Genomic DNA, 20277 nt, shown 5'->3' on the forward strand with positions numbered 1-20277 from the left:
AATCAATTTAAGAAAAATAACATTTAACAGATGACTATAATGTAGCTGCGTTCTAAATACGAATTATGCGATACATGAGTACTTCGGTTAATTAAGAAATTCGTTTACTTTGAATGAGTTACATATGTACATAATTGATTTCTTTGAATGATTGGATGAATGTAAAATAAAGCTTATTTATTATTTTCTAAAGAAAACTGAAGATGGTGAGTTTTTTTGAATTGAACTTATTTAAGAAATTTATACAAAATAATCGATTTATGCGATAGTTAAAATAGAATCCATAATAAATCGCAAGTGAAGTGTGTAGTATATAAGAACTGAACTGAAATCCTCAAATCCATGGAAGTACACCTCATATACTGTGAAGAATATTTATTTCCTTTCATGCTGAATTTATCGTATTTTAATGAGATTGTGAAAAGTACATGTATTTCAAAATTTTCCCTAAAAGTACTCTATTGAGTATAATTGCAAATGTAAAGTTTTTTCTGCCTTTCGGTGCAGAAAAGTGCAAAACTATTTGAATGATCTTATCTGTTGTTTATTTAGCCGCAAAACTTCTATATATTCTACATGTACTATTCTAGGAACATGTATGGTATATCTGAATATAATGTAGAACAACTAACAGAACTTTTTCTGCCATAATTTCAGCTGAATGAGAGAGAAAATTTCCTGCTAAACTATCTTTTTTCTTTATATTTAAAGAAAAAAAAATCTCGGAGATTTTGGGAAAAATTATATGCGCAGTGCAATAATATACTTGCGCACAAACATATATTACATAATATGAGGATCACATCTCATTTTCATCAGATATTTTCCTTTCTAAATGAATATTTTTTTAGTTGATCGCGGAATTTCCATGGAAAAATATCATTTACAGAGTTTATAAGGTGGAACTTTTATTCGAATTAAGAATTAATGAGTATACAATTTTTTTTGTAGTGTAGCAAGTGTTAGTTTTGTATGAGCTTGAAAAAAGAGAAAAAATTATAAAAGAAAATATTAAAAAAAAAAAAATGAATACATTTTTCTTCTGTTGTATTCAGTCTATTGAACCCAGCGGATGATAGATTTTTGAGTTTATTTTAATATGTATTGTATTTTGTAGCGAAAATTCACAAAAGTAATGAATTAAATTTATTTTTAGGAAATTTTTATTGCTTAAAAACTTTTTATGAAGCTGAATTTTTTATGTAAAATGAAATATCAGTGAATTTAAATAATAAGTTTAAAGTGGAAATTATGAATAATACATAAGACTTGTTGTAATGAAATCATAAATATTGAAACAGCGACACGAATAATCGAAAATTAGATTAGATTAACTTAATAGAGAAATAACGTGGTGTACTTTAATGAATAATCAGTAATTCTTTTCTGTCGTTATTACTTTAAAATTTTTTGTAAGTAAAATTTGTTTTAATTGTTAAAGAATTAAAGAATAAGTTAGACTAGCCAAAATTTATAGTTTATATTATATATCACACATGTATATATAGGATAGACAATAATTCAATAGTCAATTATAAGAAAAATACTAAAATATTAATAAAAAAGAACAAAAAGAAAACCAAAACAGAAAGTGTAGTGTGATATTTTTATAATTATGAGTGCTTTTCAGCGATCGCAAAAAAAAAATACAGCGACATAATTTTAAGCATAAATTTGTATATGTATTTGCATATATTATGTTAAATAAAATAAATGGTATAGTGAATAAAAATATATAATAATATAATAAAGAAGACATAAAATGTATAAGAATAGAAAATTTCAAATAAACTTCTAAAATCATAATATTTTATATTGTTATATAAATGTTAGAGAATATAATAGAAATTTTCAAATAAAAAAAGAATGTTAAAGAAATATTAATAAAATTTAAAAAAATATACATAGGTATAAAATTCAGAAAAAAAAGTGAGAAAACAACAAAAAAAAAAAGTAATAATTTATAACAAACGTGTTACAGAACTGTAAAATGAAAATTTTTATAACTAAACGCACTTGAAATATTCCTTTTTTTTCTTAAAATAAATGGAACAACAATGTACATCAAAAGAGCAATAAAAATAAATAAAATTTTAAAAATAGGAATTTTATTTAGAAATATACTATTATATTTTAAAATATCTTCGAATATTAGAAAATAAGATGAACAGGTACAAATATTTCTTAAAAAAGAGGTTTAAATTAGAAATGGTTGCAATGTATGAGAAATTAGTTTATCTTTCGAATTTTACCCCATCCAAATAATGAAATTATTTAGAAGAATTTGAATAAAAACTTAGAATATTTTGAAATAATTTGTTTTAATTTATTTTTATTTTATTCATTTTCATTGATAAAAACAAGCTCATTTTGTGCTGTTAATTGAATTATATTGTTTGTAAACATAATATACATATATATAAATTATGTTCTAATAATTTATCTGACTATTTTTTTTCGGAAATGGATTAGATTAATAACTTTATATGTGTATTCGTACACATTAAGGCCATTGTTATAAAATCGTCAGTTTTCTCAAATCGTAATAAAAAAAAAAACAAAATTTCATAAAGTAATGAAGGTATATACATATATCTATGTTAACACAAAAGAAAAAGCAAAACAAAATTTTTATAATTTATAACATTCACATAAAAAATACAAAATCAAGTTTAAATTATTAAAAAATTTGTAAAATTCCTTGTGCTAGTTTAAAATAATTTCGCGTAAACTTGCTTATAATAAAATACCAAAAAAAAAGAAAAAATAAGATATAAATTTTAAAAATATTAACAAAAAAAAAATTTTCCATTTTTTTTCTTTGGTTTATCTTTTAAATTTTTCTCAATATATTTTTTTTTAGTTTTGATTAATATTAAAATTTTGAAATTTTTTATTATGAAATATGAGTGCTTTTTGATGAAAAGATTTAAGTGATTCCGTCTTATTCAATTATAATTTTAATCTACTAATTTTTGTCTCATATTTAAAAAAAAAAACATATACAGAAAAAACAAAATGAAATTTTAAAAATTTTGACAAGAAGGCGGGAAAAATTATTCTTTGTGGTCTGGCATTTCGGTGAAAAATTTTAATTTTCTTATAAAAAGTTCAATTTAAATCAAAGTAAAAAATATAAACGAAATTCAAACAAAAAAGTATTGTTTATTCATAAAAAAAATTAAAAAACTTAAATTTTAAGAAATTTAAATTTTTGAAATTATAAAATCAAATATCAAAATATAAGGTAATTAAAAATTTATTATTTATGTACATAATCACGTATATATTTAAAATAAAATTTTTAATAATTAAAAATACAAAAAAAATGTGAGGCTTCTTAAATTGAGGCCAAATATTTTTTGATTTTTCAACATAATTTTTACTTAAATGTTTCTTCATTAAATATTTTTATAAATTTTTATGTTCTCAACGAATTTAAAATAGTTAGGGATAATTGAATTTTATGAATTTTCTGTTTTTGAATAGTTTCATCATTTTCAATTTTAAATTTAGAATTGTACGCGCAACAAAGTCAGTATTACGTATTGAATAGACAGTGTCAAGTGATTTCTGAATCCTGTATACCGATTTCTGAATGTTATGTGTCTAGTTTCATACAAAGTATGGCCGTAACATTATGAAATATTCTGCGAACGGAGTAAATAAAAAATTTTCAAATAAAATCTTATTTTCCTCAAATCATACATATTTGTTTATCAAAAGAAACGTTGAAATGACTAAATGTACAAGCAGTAAAAACTATCTCCTTATTGTATTTATTTGCATACAAAGAGGTCACAACTAACAAACTATGCAATTTTTTTCAATCAAAGTGAGATTGAAAAGATTTATGCCAAAAAGAATAGATATGTACATATTAAATTTACTGAGATTAAAATATGCTTTTACATTCTATTACGATGAAAAGAAAATTTTGGTATGTAAAGATGCATACATTATCAAAATTATTTAAAATACATCAACATGAAGGGTAATCATAATATCAATAAAAATTCTTTTCAAGACCTGTTGCACCATCACGTATATTGGCATCCAAAGCTTTGATCTTTAGTGTAATATTTTATTTTTCATATACATATCTATGTATAAACACAACGCAAGACTCTATTTTAAAAAAAAACATAGAAATAACTATATCATCCTTTAAAATTTTCCTATATTGTTGTATGTATTTTGTTACTGAATGATTGAATAGGGCAATAAACAGAAAGAAATTTGATTCTTTAATAAAATTCTTAAAGGAATACAATGACAATATTCTTATAGTAGACCTCATATTCACTGACCTTACAAACAAATATGTAGGAATATATAAAGTAGGAAAAAATTTAGATTCTTTTTTTAAGTAGACGTAAATATCAAGAGTACGGGCATATGTACATATATATATGATACATTTAAAAGGATATTCAACTGTCCTTTAGGTACAACTCAACATGAAATATTATTGTTAACAAAAAAAAAATTTTTTTTCTGATCATTGTTAAGACCTTTCAAGATAGTAAGGACCATAGATATTCTAACTGATGCTGCTAAGGTCATTGGGATACTGCAGTATTATGTAGTTATGTTAACTTTACAAGGATATTCCAATTCATTATGGTTATATTATGTCCAATTGTAAAACATTTCCATCTTTTTTGATAAATTTATTTTAAAATTTTTCGAGCTGGGACTACATACGTACATCAATATGAATTACAAGTTATTCAATCAAAATCACTACATTAAAAATGTATTGATTTTATTATAATCTCTTTTCTTACTTTGATTTTTATACAAAAAAAAAAACTTCTAAATCAATAATAAAAGTTAAATTTGCCTGTTATTAAGTTAAAAAATTTTTATAAATATAGAATATCATTTTTTGTATGTTGAAAAGAATTTTGATACTTTTATTTTGTTTCATTTATTTATAAATCGATTTGCAATTAACTTTTGATTTGGAAAGTTTTTGTTTAAAAAAAATCAAACAATTAATTTTGATTTCATTTTAAAATATTTTAAAAGTCACAAAAAAATTTTCTTTGAATACATTCCCACCAAATCTTGCCTATATACTTATTTTATTTTCTAGATATAAGGAAAAAAACTTCCTCTCTACCAATTGCAAAATAGCTGGTTAATCGAATCCTGGTCGACAATCGAAGAATTTTTAAGCAACAAAATTAAAAAAAATTTCCTTCTCAAACTTCCAATTTTAAATACTAAAAATTGTGGCACAAAAGCCGAAACATTTAAAAACAAAAAAACAAGAACTACAACAATTTTGTGTGCACTTACATGGGATGCATTATGGCAGCTGGATCCAACAGGCTCGGATACAGTTCGTGCATGTTGTAGTGACCTAGCTCAGATCTAGTTCATGCATATCTTAAAGGAACTGAATCCACCTAGCTCGGATTCTATTCATGTATATGTTGTTGAGATCCGTCTAGCTCGGATCCAATTCATGCATATCTTGTAGGAATCACCTGGTTCGGATACAGTTCGTGCATGTTGTAGGATTCCAACTAGCTCAGATCTAGTTCATGCATATCTTGCAGGGATCCAGTTGGTGCATATGTTGTAGGAATTCACTTAGCTCGGATTCAGTTCATGCATACGTTGTAGAGATCCACCTAGCTCGGATCTAATTCATGCATATCTTGTAGGGATCCACCTAGCTCGGATCCTGTTCACGCATATGTTGCACGGATCCACCTAGCTCGAATCCAGTTCATTCAAATGTGGCAGGCTCTTGCATATGAACATTTAATCCTTGACATTATTAATAGAAGTATATGTATACTGTACGTATTGGAGGGATCCATTTAGCACGGATCCCCGTGTTACATAAAAAGTAAATGTGTTGTTCCATTGTGTATGTTAAGTCTAGCTCGGATCCCTGGCATCATAAAAAGAATAACTGAAAATAAAAAAAATAAATCTGAAAGAAAAAAAAATGTATTAGTGATCAAAATACAAATAAATCACAACATTTAAGTTATTCCTTATAATGCAATTACATATATGTTTACATAAAAACTGAAGATGAGTGAGCACTAAACTATATCTAATTATGAAATAAGAAAAATAACTACATTTTGTAGCTTTTGAAAATCCCTAATTTGTTTAAAACTTTATTTTTACCTTACACAATACTTTATTTATACTGAAGTGAAATTTCAAACGACAAAACAATCTGATTAGAAAAAGTAGTATCGGCTTGTGTCGTAGCATGGGGTGATAGACGACGTGTATCGTCGACGAACGTTTGGTATTTTCAACAATTTATTTGTTTATTTAACAAACTACAATATTGTATTAAAATAACAATAGCTTTTTAGAGTATCTTTGGTTGTTTGTATGCTCTTTAAATTTTAAAATGTTAATAATCCTTGTTTCAAGGATGCATATAATCTTTATAACTTTATTATTGCATTTATATTATTTATATTAACGACTCTTACCGTTATCAATACTACAAAAACGCCTTTTCCTGACTTATTTTTCAAATGAGTCTTATCGAATCATATTCGCAAAATTATATTCCAAGCACAAATTTATATTCCATCGGACAGAAAGAGTATAGAATAACATCAAATGCGAATCAACTTTGGAGAACTAAATAAAATTAAAACGATATTTTGGAAAATTTATTTGGAAAAACTAAATGTGCGTATACAACAAATCAAACTATAAGGTTTTTGTATACATTTTATGATGTTTTCAAACAACTCTAAATAAAAAACAAAAGTAAAAATTTATGTTGTAATGCATTTTCTTTTATTAACATGTATGTATGTACTTTGTACATAAACATTATTTTATTTGAAATTTCTCATCCAAAATAAATAAAAGAAATTTTTTTATAAACAACCATTTTTCACATTTTGGTTATTTCTATAATATTTGTGAAATGAAATGGTTGTTTTTGTGTACAAAGATAAATAATAATCATAAATAAATTATTCAAAAAAATTATATCTTTTACACCAACAACATAATAAAAGTAAAACCACTTAATCGAACATATGGCTATCTAATGGAGAAAAATTAAATTGTATTTATTTTGTAAAAAAAATTTAATATATTTAAAAATCAAGTTGGTAATTCTTTAGTAGGAAAAGTGTTTTACTCATAATATATAAACGATTGGATTTATAAGTAATCATAAACTAATTTTTAATTTTCATTTTAAAAGTTTTATACAGAAATTTTTCACGTCGATTATAAGAGTGGAATTTTTGATTTAAAATGTAGATTGATTTTGGTTTGCAAACGATATATGAAATTCAGTTATCGAATTCGAAATGTAAATAAATTTTGGAAAACTTTCTAATTTTAATCAAAATTCGGAAATAATCTTGTTATATTGAATGAGTTTTAATGGATAAAGTAAGATCTTTAAAAGATAAGTTTTGATTAGAAGTTTATATTATGCATGCTTTGTTTGATGAAGAAAGCAGCACGACATTATGTTTCAGCAAGAAACATAATTCAAGAAGTTTGTTATATGTACAAGCTCTGCCTGAGAGATTTTCGTTCAATTACTCACTAAATTTCTCCCAGAAGGATTAAATTATATAAAGCATTTTATTTTATTTCAATAAAAATAAATCAAAACCATGTTTATAAATTTCTTTTAAAAAAAGTTCCATTGCCAGCCAGTTTAAGTTTACTTCAAGTCAAAATTTTTGTAGTAGTTTTTGTTTATACTTTAGTGAGTTCTATTCAAGAAACTTAAATTTTTTAAAGATTCTAATAGATTTTAAATATGTAATTACGTAAAGGACTACATTTGGTCAATACTTTTTCATTTGTTCAAAATTATAGCCTGAAATATTGAAATTATGGTTGATTTATGAAAATTTCGAATCGAATTCATACTTAACATACAACAAGTAAAAAAAAGGTCTACACCATTTTCAACAAAATGCAATTACACCTACATTATATTTTCACTAAAAATCTTTTAGTTTATTCCAATTTTTTTTGGCAAAATTTCATATTTTTGAAAATGAAACTATAAATTATGTAAAATTTATCCAAAAATTTTTTTATTTCTTGTAATTTTTGTAGTATTTTTCTGGTTTTATTTCTTTTTCTTATTGTGATTTTAACTTTTAAATTGTACTTTTTGTTGTATTTACACAGAATGAGAAAATAATATAGATGCCGCCTTGAAGTCATTAGATTTACCATTTGTTAGATTTAAAAGTAAAATGAAAATTTTTACTCAATTTTTTTTTGATATATTAAAAAGAAATATAAAAGCCAAAATATTGATTTGCACCATGAAATTGGGCTGAAATGTGGGCTTAATGCAAGTATGGCATGTCACATTAACTTTTTTCAGTATCTTACTTTTTAAAGGCAATTGAATAATATCATAAAAGCGAGAAATTGTGAAAAGTTCCGTGTTTTAAATTTCAATAATGAAATGTTCATATTCGTAATTGTGCTTTGTCAAAATTGGTCAATTTTAGCTAAATTAATAACATTATTTTTTTCAAGGGTTCTATAAATCGCTTTATTTTTTAGGATTGCTTTTAAGTTGATAAACTAAAAGTCTCCACCGACAACATACATATATAATTGATGTAATAATAAAAGAAATATTACTAAGCAGGAAAAAATTAATACCCTTATTATGATAAGTGAAGCGAATGGCTAGGCGAATCGAATAGGCTAGGCGAATCGAATGACATTTTAAATTATATTCGGCGAATACTTTCATTCGATGTTTTGCCAAAAATAATGAGATTAACACCACACATATGTGCATTGTTTCTGTTTTTTTTTGCAAAAAATTGAATTTTCCTATCCCTTTAGCATTTTCCGGGTTTACCATTGTCTCCATTCATCATGCTTAAATTAATATTAAACAATCAATATTTTGTACAATAATATGTAGAATTTTATGAATTTACTTTACAGATAGTTTGGATTTTTCCATTATATCACCATAAATTCTATATAATTAAAAAAAAAAAAAACACTTATGTTTTATTTTGATTTTCGGTTTCATTCGCCAAGCTTGTCACACAGAATTTTCATTCGACAGATTTGACAACTCATTTGCTTAAAATTTAGACGAATTCGCTGATCGTAATACCAAAAATTTATATTCGCTATACCTAAAATTTATATTTCGGTTCACTATTGTTCGTGTTATTAAATATAAATCTGATATTTTTCGTACCTATAAATTTTTAATGAATATTAAGTAAAAAAAAAAATTTGGTAAACCTATTCTAAAGCGCTCAATTAAATTTTTTGTTATTTTTTTTATCTCTTAATATTTTCTTAAAAAAAAAAACGATTTTTCGTTTTTCGAAAAACTTAATCAAATTATAAATTATAAGTAAGTACTTTGAATGATTTTATGAAAACGGTTTTTAATTATTAAATAGGCTTTTTAAAATAAAAAAGTTTTAAAGTGTCCAAAAAGAATTATTCATGTTAAAAATATGTGAACTAAATGAAGTTCCAAATGTCCAACCGTATGAACTGTCGAGATCCGGTTCAAAAATATTAACAAATCCAGTTAAAAAGACAAAAACGAGTGCTGTAATTACATTATATTTGTAGAATTCTCGTCTAAAAAATGAGTTTTTTTTGCCAAAATTTTATTAGTATAATTTGCGTACACAACATTAAACATTAGTAAGGTTTTCATACTAAATCTACTGTTACTAATATCAGTTTGGTATATTAAATTACGCTTTTAAGGGAAATTTAGTTGTTATAAAATATTCTTTTTTAAGTATTTTACGAATTTTTTTAAGTATTTTCTTTAGTTTCAAATATTACCATATTTTTCGAAAATTCAATTTCAATCTATTTGAAAAGGATAAAATTTTATTCGTTTTGACAACTCATACATACATACATATATAATTATACATAATTATTCTTTTTTATTACTTAACAACATAAAAACACATTTAATTTGCAATGAGTTCTTACTTCACTCATGAATAAAATATGTAAGTAAAAAATTCAAAGAGAAAACTGGTTGTAATCTCCATGTTTTACGAATTAAACCTAAATTTTGTCTTCATTATTATTAAAATAAAAAAATTAATTTTTATTTTTAATTTACAAATCCTCTTTTTTAATGTGCAATTTTATGTTTAAATTTACAATCTTTGAGGAACTAATGTTGTTTTTTATTATATACATGAAATTAAATATGAAATCAGGAAAGGTCCCTTAATACAGAAAAAAAAATTTTTTTGAGATGAAAAAAAAAAACCTTTATGTACACGTTCCGTTACCTTATTTTATTATTCCTATTTTGTATAATTTAAAAAATTTCTGTTTTTATGTATCCAAACTAATTTGGGGGAATGAATTCTAGAAAATTTTATTCTTTTCTGCTTATCTAACCGTATTATCCTTTTCATAATGTACAAATTTTCTTACCTTCACTCCATTCAAAAAAAATCTGATGTGGTCAGCACATAACCGACCGCATTGTGTATTGTCTAGTTAAATGAAAGTGTTACAGAATATTATAAAAATGTCTGTTAAATACTTCTTTCCAATTTTTAGGACAATAGTAAGCTTATAGTTAACATACCTAGAAAAATGTAAATTTGGTTCTTAGTAGAGTTTTGTTTTGTGCTACCCGAATTCTCTGAAATGCTCGCCAGTTAGTTTCGGTAACAACCAGAACTCAAATATCAAATTTCAAGAAATTCCATCAATTCGTTCCGTAGATATGATGAAAAATGTAAAATCGGCCCGCAGATCCGTTTTCGAGCCCTGATCTTTCCAAAAATTTTACATGTTCCTTGTTTTATAATGAGGAATTCATATATTAAATTTCAATTAAATCGGTTAATTATTTCTCTTTATATACACAAAAGTGTATGTTTGGCCCGTAGTAAATGCCTAGTTGCCGATGCCTGATTTCTTTCAAAACATAGGACTTTTCGCGGACGGTCGAGCTGAGCTTATATATAAAATTTCAAGTAAATAGGTTGAATATTTTCTTCAAAATGTTCAAAAATGTAAAACAGGCCCGCTAAAAAGTGCAGTTCCCGAGGCCTGATATATACCAAAAGTTGATCGATCCGTGCCATGGTGGAAATAAACTTACATATAAAATTTCATCAAAATCGGTTCAGCCGACGGACCGACAGGTTGCTAAAAATAGTTTACTTACACTTCCCTACTATGGAGAAGTGCATTCCCACCGAAAACTCGATATGCAAAATTTGTTGCCATCACATAACCTACCTATTGTTTACACAATACGGTCGGTAAAAAAGTATGTAAAGCAAAACAAATTTATTATTAAATTTTATACTTTTATGGCTATTGCATCACTCGATGTAGAACCTTTACCTACGCAACATGTCAAACTAATAAAATTATGAAAAAATCTGTCGTAACTTTTTTTTTCTTTCTACGCACTTAATTCTCTTTATCATATTATATATTTTGTGCTTTTGTCTTGTATTTTTTTTAAATCTTTAATAGAAAATTGAAGTACCTATTGTGAGATGGTGAAGTGAGATAAAAATAATAAAAAAAATATTTGTTCACAATTATTTAGATGACGGTGTAAGTAACCAATTCATATTCAAGCAACATTTAAAAAATTTCGAATTTAAAAATTCTCGACTTCGGTTTTTAAAAATGTTTGCTGTGAAATTTAAATATTTTTGAAAAAATCTTGTTGCTTTCAAAATTAGCACCAACAGAGTGTAATGACATACGACCTTCTTCTTTCCCAAATTCATAAAATTTCCAGATATCTACAAATAGTGCAATATCCAGCAATGTGGAAAGTAATTATTAACTCGCAAAAATAGCTCACAAAAAAATTATTTTGCCGCATTCGCTTTAACGATAGTAAGCACGAAACGACTTTTAACTACTGCTACTTGAGATTTTATAATATTCTTCAAGATTTTATATAAGAAATACTATCAACTATATGAGAAAGTTAAATTAATAAAAATGAATTCGCTTCAGAGTTAAATTCAAGTTGGTGATAATAATACTTAACTTCGAATAAAAATTTTATTTTTTTAAGTTAGCGAAAAGAATTTTTTTAGCTCATTATAAATTGTGAAATTTGCCGATATTAAACAAAGCAAAGCCTAAAAGATAAAAAAAAAAAGGAATGACGGTTGAGTTTTCTCATACGCACATAAATGACAAATTTTTCACATAAAAAATTGAAAATAAAAAAAACAATTTACTTATACAATTATTTATGTACATAACTATGCTAATATTAAATGTATCCCACTCAATATTTTTTAAACAAGTAAATATACATATTGACAACACATTATTACATTTTATGTTTATATGAATTAAACATCAAGTACATACATTGTTTTTTTTTTTTTCATTTTACTTTTTCTTAAAAAAAAAAAGGACACCAAACCTGATCATAAATCAATTTTTTGCTCTTGTTAAATATTTAAAAGGTTTTGCATTTAAATTCGAAATAAAAATAAGTTCTTCTTCTTCTAAAAAATTTCTATGTACATTATTGAATAAATAAATATTGAATACTATATATATTTTTAAACATATTCAATACTAACATGAGGTATTGTGTAATATGGGTTACCGTATAAATTTATGTTTAAAGTAGCGCATCCGGTCGCTATACAACTAAAAAATTCTCATAATGTAAATGGATGGAGGATGTAAAATATTTTTATGTATGAAGTAAATCAATTTAAATATTGAAGCCATCAGTTAAGAGTGATGTTTTTTTATATCGAATTATTTATGAATTTTAAAACACCTTATTATAACAAAATGATGTATTATGTAAGTATATGTCGTATGCAAGAGATGTTATATTCGGCTTTGTATACTTGAAAACAGTAATTTATTCAATTGTCCTCCTATTGCATAAAATTTAGTTACTACTAGATGTTGATATAATTTTGTTATTGCGGTTATTGGCAGTGATACAAATTATTATAGGTTTCTGTCCACAACATTTTGGGATTTCTTCCGGGACTGGGTTAAGGGAATATGAACTTTTCGTCTTTTAACACCTTTTAAACAATTTAAGAATTTCTTTTAAGGACCTTGTTTGTTCAATATCACTGTAATTATTATTTCATTTCAAGAAAATACTTCAAAATATGGATACGACCATCGTACGTGTACATATGTTTTAAATACTCGATCATGCACATCAAAAAACTTAATAAAAACATGAAAGACTAAAAATAAAGAAAAAAAATAATGACATTTTAAAGGACATATTGTATGATTTTTTATCTAAAAAAAGATTGCTACTTTTATGGTTCTGTAAATTTTTAAAAAATCAAACTAAAAAAAAAGCAAACAAAAACACAAAATTTGAAATTGAATTTAAGTAAAAAAAAGGATATTATTTAATTCGAATGTATGTATGTATATAACGCAGATTACATTCACATACAAAATAGACTTTCTTGCAAAAGCACATGAAAAAAATCAAAAAATGACAGAAGGGACCATGTTTCGATAAGGAAATCATATAAATAAATAATATTCGGAAATTTATGATTTTCAATTGGAAAAATCATAAATAAACATAACAAAAAACAATATAAAAAACTGCGTGTAAAAATAAAATGTTTTTCAGTAAGAACTCATCAATCAAAAATTGAATAAAAGCAAAAACATAAAGAAAAAAAAACAATGATAACAAGAGTAACACTCATATAAAAAATTTTGTAAGTATTTGAAAATATCAAAAACGTTTTTGGGTGAAGGGCTTTCTGGGGGGATGTTTTTTGACGTGATATCCTTTTCTATTTGTATTAAAATTATACTTAAATAGGAAAAATGAAAATTTATTAATATTTATTGCTTTTGATTCGTCATAATGACATTGTGGTTTAAACGAGTATTCAGACATACGCACATGTATTTGCGAATATTGAGAATATTGTGAAGCAAAATATGAAATAAATGAAATTTCTAATAACATCGATTTGAAAATATACATATGTATGTGTCTATGTATGCAAATGTTTTACGAATCTGAATGAATGTAAGTCTAATAATGGTATGTACACATAATATGCTGAGTCTTTTTCAAATTAAAAAAAAAAAAATCAAAAAGAAAAAGATGAATGTTTAATTAATTTTTTCGTTTTGTAATTTTACTATTTCGGTTTTTAATTCTTGTCCTCAGGAAAGTCAGGAACTTCCTTCTTTACATAAATGTTAAATGAAAAATTTCCTAGTCAGTGATCTAAAATTTTAATATCACCGAGATAAATTACAAGAAAAATTCTGAAAAAATTAATACATATTTCGAGGTATGTACATATTTCGTACGTAAAGCGTGATTTTTAACATGAATTTTTGGAGAGGCATCTTAAAACCAAAAATGCCCATGTGTCCGAAAAATATGAAATAACTGACCCAATTATCAATCATGTGATCATAGGAGAAATCAAAAACAAAAGTCCTTGTGGTTTTCACATTTGATTTTTTAAAAAATTTTCTATAGTCGCAGTGATTCCTCAAAAATTTTTCGCAGCTTGTTATAAAATTCATAATTGCATTTTTTTGCTCTCAATCAAATTAGATTTCCAATATGTGGTTAAATTGCTTAAGATAATCACAATTAAAGAAAACCAATTATATGTATATAATGTATATTAGTTTAGTTTAACTAGAATTTATTTTTAAATAAAATATTTAATTTTTGCTATTTAAAGCAAATTATAAAATTTATTAATTAATAAGTTTAATGTTACATTAATTTTAACAAAAAATGGCGACGTATATAACGCGAAAAAATTGTTATGTTTCGAGTTGGAGAGTTACAAAGCGAATAGAAACAAATTATAAAAATGCAAATACTATATAGAAAATATTATAATCGAAATTAAAAGAACAGTTATATAATTTCGAAAGATAATATTATAATTTATATTCAATTTGAAATGTATTGCAAATATTGCTTTTCTATTGTATAAAATGATTATATAAAGTAAAAAAAAAAGACAAAAAATATACGATAAATGAAATTTGATATCAAAAATACTACAAATATAAAAGTTATGAATTTTATATTTCTCCAATTTATAATGAGATATACATAGTTCAAAGCTTATGTGTAAACACATAATATGTATATTCTCACTACCAAACAAAAAAATTTAATTTTATTTACTCAGGTTGATGAAAATACTTTAATTTTTATTTCGTTGGACGAACATGATAAAATTCATTCATTTTCCAAAAAATAATAATTGACTAGCTGTTCTCAAAAATAAATTCTATTCAATTCTCAAAATTCACTATTTGTACATATATTGTATTTAGTACATATAAATGAAAATTGTAATATTATATCTATATTTTCAAAGGTGCTTCTTCGCAGATTTAAACTTTGTGACACCTTTTAACCTCATTTACAAAACAAAATATTATTTTACCAGCATGTTAAATTTTTTTTTAATTAAGAACAGCACTCCTACACTTTGGAAATTGTACAAAATATGCATATGTACGTACGTATGCCTATACACGCATACATATGTGCAATAGTTTTTTAAAATTAAAATTGAAATTTTAAACATGATCCTCTTATAATTGTTTTTGTATTAATTTAAAAATGATTGAAGGTGTAAAATTTCAAAATTAGTCAAATAGGTGACCTACTGGAAAATAACATAATTATGCATTACAAAATTTATATCAAGATTTACAATTAATTTTACTAAAATAACTTTTCGAATTTAAGGGCAATTAGGCGGATTTACAAATTAATAACTATATAATGTTTCGTGTTGCAACTTTACAAATTAAAAGTTTATCCGAGTTATTGTAAACCGATCATAAAAACAACTAAGTTTTTTATATTTGATATTTTGGAATTCCTTTCTGATGTTCACTACGAAAAATTTTGGTAGAGCAGTCAAAAATGGTAAAACATATTATAATAACATACACATTACGGACTTCTGGCAATATTTTCAGTAGAATTGATTTTTTCAGAATATTTCAATTTATACATAATTGAATATCTTTACCACCTATAGGTCTTAAAATGTTCTACAGAATTAAATAGATAAAATACATAGATAAAAATGTTGGTTCTCATCACCTTAAAATACGAAAAACTTAAACATGAAATTTTTTTTTTTGACAAGTTAATTAGTATTTCTCTGAAAACATTACAAAAAATATTAAATAATTTAATTTCTGAATTTCTCAAATAGCAAGAAGAAGCTTTTTCTTGGAATTTTCAAGTTCCTGGCGGGTGAAAAACAAATAAAAAATGTTTTGCTTTCAGAGAAAATTTTAGGAATGAACAAATTCAAATTAATAAAAAAACTTTTAGATTTCTCGCTAATGCGAGAAAATAAAAATTAATCAATCGATCTTTCAACGATCCGAACTGAAATAAAATGAATGAGAGAAAACTTAAGAGTAAAACTAATTAGTAAGTACGGTTTTTCTATACAAAGTCCACTACCTATATTTCAAAAATACAAAAACCTAAATTTTTTTATATGTACATATGTCTATTTCTTCATGTATATGCAATAAAAGTAAAATTGAGCAAAATTTATGGCATTTGAACATGTTTTATTTTATTAATTTTTAATTTTTTCCTTAATATTGATGGTGCGACGGAACCAATTGTTTCCTTGATTCGTTAAGTATAAAGAGGATAAAAAAATATTTTTCTATCCAAAAAAACTCATACCTATACTTTTGGAAATTTTCCTTAAGTGATTCCGTCATAGTTGTCTGCTATTGTTAAGAAAAAAAAATTTAAAATGCGAAACGTGATATTTTTAGATTATGAAAAATTTAAACAAAAAAGCAAAGAAAAACAAAAAATAAAGTAAAAAAAAATAGCAATATTGAAATTTAAAAAAAAAAATAGAAATTTTAAGTACTTGTAGCTTTTGGCTTTTAGATTATTTAAAGACAATCGACTTTTTTGATTTAAATTTCCTTCAACTTCAACATGAATGAAATTATTATTAAAATTTTTAGAATCGTTATAAGCAACTAGAGCAACAATTGTTTTTGCTTAAAACTTACTGGAAAAAATATCTACCCGCTAAATTTATATTTACATATTTACCTACTATATTTTTTGTTCTCTAGCGTTATCTCCATTCTAAGGCATTATACTCATTCTCTAGTGTTGTTATCATACTCTAGTGTTGTTATCATTCTTTAGCGTTATTTCCATGATGTATTTTGGTTCTTACTGCTTCTATTTTTTTCTGGTAAAGCTAAGGTTTTTGGTTATGCATTCTCTTTCATCCTGTCTGAACCAAATCAATTGCCATATGTAACTCGATAACTAATGACACCAATAATCAATTGCTCTCGATAACTAATGACACCAATACCACATATTTAAGATTCTTTCAAATGTTTAGTTGCCCTTAACTTAACTTAATTTCTGCTTTGTCTGACATCGTCTACATATTTCACTAGTTGAACTTCTTTAGATATAATTGGTATGGCTCTACAAAATCGAAAATATTTTAAATTAAATTTTATTTTCTCTATAAAAATATTATTAAATTTTTCGTACAATTTGAATTACACATTATATATACATATGTATTTCTTTCAACTCTATGTAAGATGAATTTAGTTTGAAAATTTTAAAATAAATTTTAAGACAAAGGTAATTGCGTTTATTCGAACATTTTTTTATTCTTCCATTTCTTATAGAAATAATACTACAAAAAAAAAATTGCTGACCTGAGTGTAGAATGTGAAAAAATATTTAAAAAAAAATGAATGAATTTTTTTTTGTAACTTTTATTTAAATTAATATTTGATATAGCAAAAATAATATCTCATAAATTGTTTTTGCTTCACATTATCGCATGCATAATGCAAAATTATTATCACAATAATGCATCCTAATTGCATAGGTGATTTAGAATTTATTAAAAGTTACCCATAAAAAAATTTAAGTCTCTTTGTCTGCAAAATGGAAAGAACGTGAACATCTGAACATTTTTCTGAATTCACTTTCAGCATTACTTTGTGTGTTTTTATATTATAGTCTGTGTTACTAGAATGTGCGCATAGTTCTACTTATTAGTATTTTTACAATACTTGTGATCATAAACTTGTTTTTAAAATTTAATTTTAAAACTATGAAGCTTATTTATTTAAAATATCATTCTTTAGTTATGAGAATAGTATTTGTTTTAAATATAAGTAGTATAATAAAATTATATAACATTATATATACTCAAATCAGTACAAGCCGTATGTACTATCAAAATAAAATTGAAAGTGTTTTCTTACTGAAAATTTTATTTGATTGTAAGTTTTAAAATTAAATTTCGAAAAGTGAATCAACTTTCTTCACAATAATTTTCGTATATTAAGGCAATAATTTTTTTGTTTATAACAACGCAAAAAAAGATTTAAATTAAATTGTTAATTGTTAATTTACATATTCGAATAAAATTGATAAATAAGCTATATCATTTTATTCAATTTAAAGACAAGAACGTTAATAATACAAGCACAATAACTGGTTAACCTGTTCGAAACATTATTAACATTAACTAATTCATTACTATTTGAAAGAAAAATACTCGAGATAGCATAAATTCATACGACGTTTATCGCGCTAACCACTCAATAAATCATTCTTACAAGCATTATAAAATTGATCTGATTAGCTGTACCGCTTATCTTTGTTACAGTGACTTTTATGTAAGGAAAATTATTTTACTTTACATATAATTTTAAGTTTAAAAAAATTATTAATTTTAATGCTGTACCTACAATAAATTACCATAGCTTGTATAATGGTAAGATGACTTTTCTTCATATTTTTTCTTGTTTTTTTTTCGGAATTCAATAAATATATTGCACGCCAATATCTTAAAGCGTTTTAATTTATAAACCAACTGATAAGCTTATATAAAGAATAAAAAGAACCACAAAAATATTCCAAAAAGAAAAGAAAAAAAAAGAACACAAATTAAACTTAGTCTGTCTGACCTACTTTATTAGCTCTTAGATAAATTGGCGGCGACTAAAAAAAAATTTTCATTTAACAAATACAAAAGGATAATTTTTTCTTCAATGGTATAAAACCATCTCGAAAACACAAACGAAATGATGAAAAATAAAACATAGGTTTAAAAAAAAATGTTACTGTCTACTTTGTGACTGTGTGTATCATCACCATTAGCAAACACGATGGAGGGAATAAATAAAAGTTCAAAACTTTTAGTAAAAAATGAACTTTTTTAGTACAAGAAAAACAAAAATTCTTAAAAAAATGTTTGTTTTTTTTTTAAACTTTTTTTTTTGTTTATGCTCTGCTTGCTTGTTTTGTATACCCAACACACTTGTTTCATTCGACAGCTATTGTTCATTGATCAAAGTGGTAATACATAAAAAAAATAAGAAGAAAATTAGGAAATTGGGGCTTAACAACTATTGTAAAGCGTACAGTTACAAAGAAAAACACAAAAGAAAAAAAAATTAAGAAAAATTTCTCGAACCGTAGTTTAAAAGTTTAAACTTTAACTTTTTATGTGTTTCTGCTGCTGTTTTTAATTTTTCGCTAATAAAACTGAAAGCAAAAATTTTAGTATTTAATTTCAATGGAGTTTTGCCTATAAGAAACACTGCAATACTGATGATGGTGTACAAGATAATTTTGAATATATGTACATATATTTTGATTGTACGTTCAAAACATTTACTTGCTAAACGAATAAGTGAAGTTCAATAGGCAGCAACAATGCATAATTATTATTTTATTATTGCACTTTTGTAAATAATCTTCTAGAATTCTTGGAGCAATGGTTCTACTACGCGTACTTTCACACTTTTCAGGAACAGTATGTGATTTCATTTGATAAGGCTCCTCTGTCTTTGGGCGGGGAGCTTTATGTACTCATATTTAAAACTTCATTTACATGGTAAATATACCACATTATGCTTTCTGACTATTTTACAATCTCTCGAAACCTTAATATCTGCCATCTCATTAAAAAAATAACAAATTATAATCATCATTTCCTTTGCTGCTACTGAATACTTTCCGGCAACCATCATAATAGAGATGTACCTAGTATTTAGTGCTGATTTCAAATTTTAATTTCGTCATCTGAATATATATAAAAAAAAAAAAAAAAAAAAACTTAAAATATAATAAGTATCCTAGAGCAGTCTGGGAAAGTTAGGAGATTATTTTTATCTCGGTATAAAAGCATCATAGTTTTGTAATACTGTGGTATATTATCATTCTAATAAACTATCAACGAA

The 20277-nt window shown here is 24.6% G+C and overlaps 2 protein-coding genes across 5 annotated transcripts in view; one reads left to right on the top strand and one right to left on the bottom strand.

Moving 5' to 3' along the window:
- The window catches only part of LOC129607618 (spidroin-2-like), a 57159-nt gene extending 51250 nt beyond the window's left edge, over positions 1-5909 (bottom strand). Inside the window, exon 1 of the transcript XR_008696823.1 lies at positions 5308-5909. The gene's annotated coding sequence lies outside the window, so the exon portion shown is untranslated. The remainder of the gene's footprint in view (positions 1-5307) is intronic.
- The window catches only part of LOC129607617 (TWiK family of potassium channels protein 7), a 70461-nt gene continuing 51041 nt past the window's right edge, over positions 858-20277 (top strand). For 2 of the 4 annotated variants that reach the window (XM_055518709.1, XM_055518710.1), the window contains exons 1-2: positions 880-1412; positions 2864-3247. The gene's annotated coding sequence lies outside the window, so the exon portion shown is untranslated. Of the gene's footprint in view, positions 1413-2863; positions 3248-20277 lie in introns of all 4 variants that reach the window. The other 2 variants (XM_055518707.1, XM_055518708.1) reach the window with 2 other exon arrangements.

This window comes from Condylostylus longicornis, unplaced genomic scaffold, assembly GCF_029603195.1.
Source record: "Condylostylus longicornis isolate FDR11 unplaced genomic scaffold, ASM2960319v2 ptg000028l, whole genome shotgun sequence".
Classification (NCBI taxonomy): Eukaryota; Metazoa; Arthropoda; class Insecta; order Diptera; family Dolichopodidae; genus Condylostylus; species Condylostylus longicornis.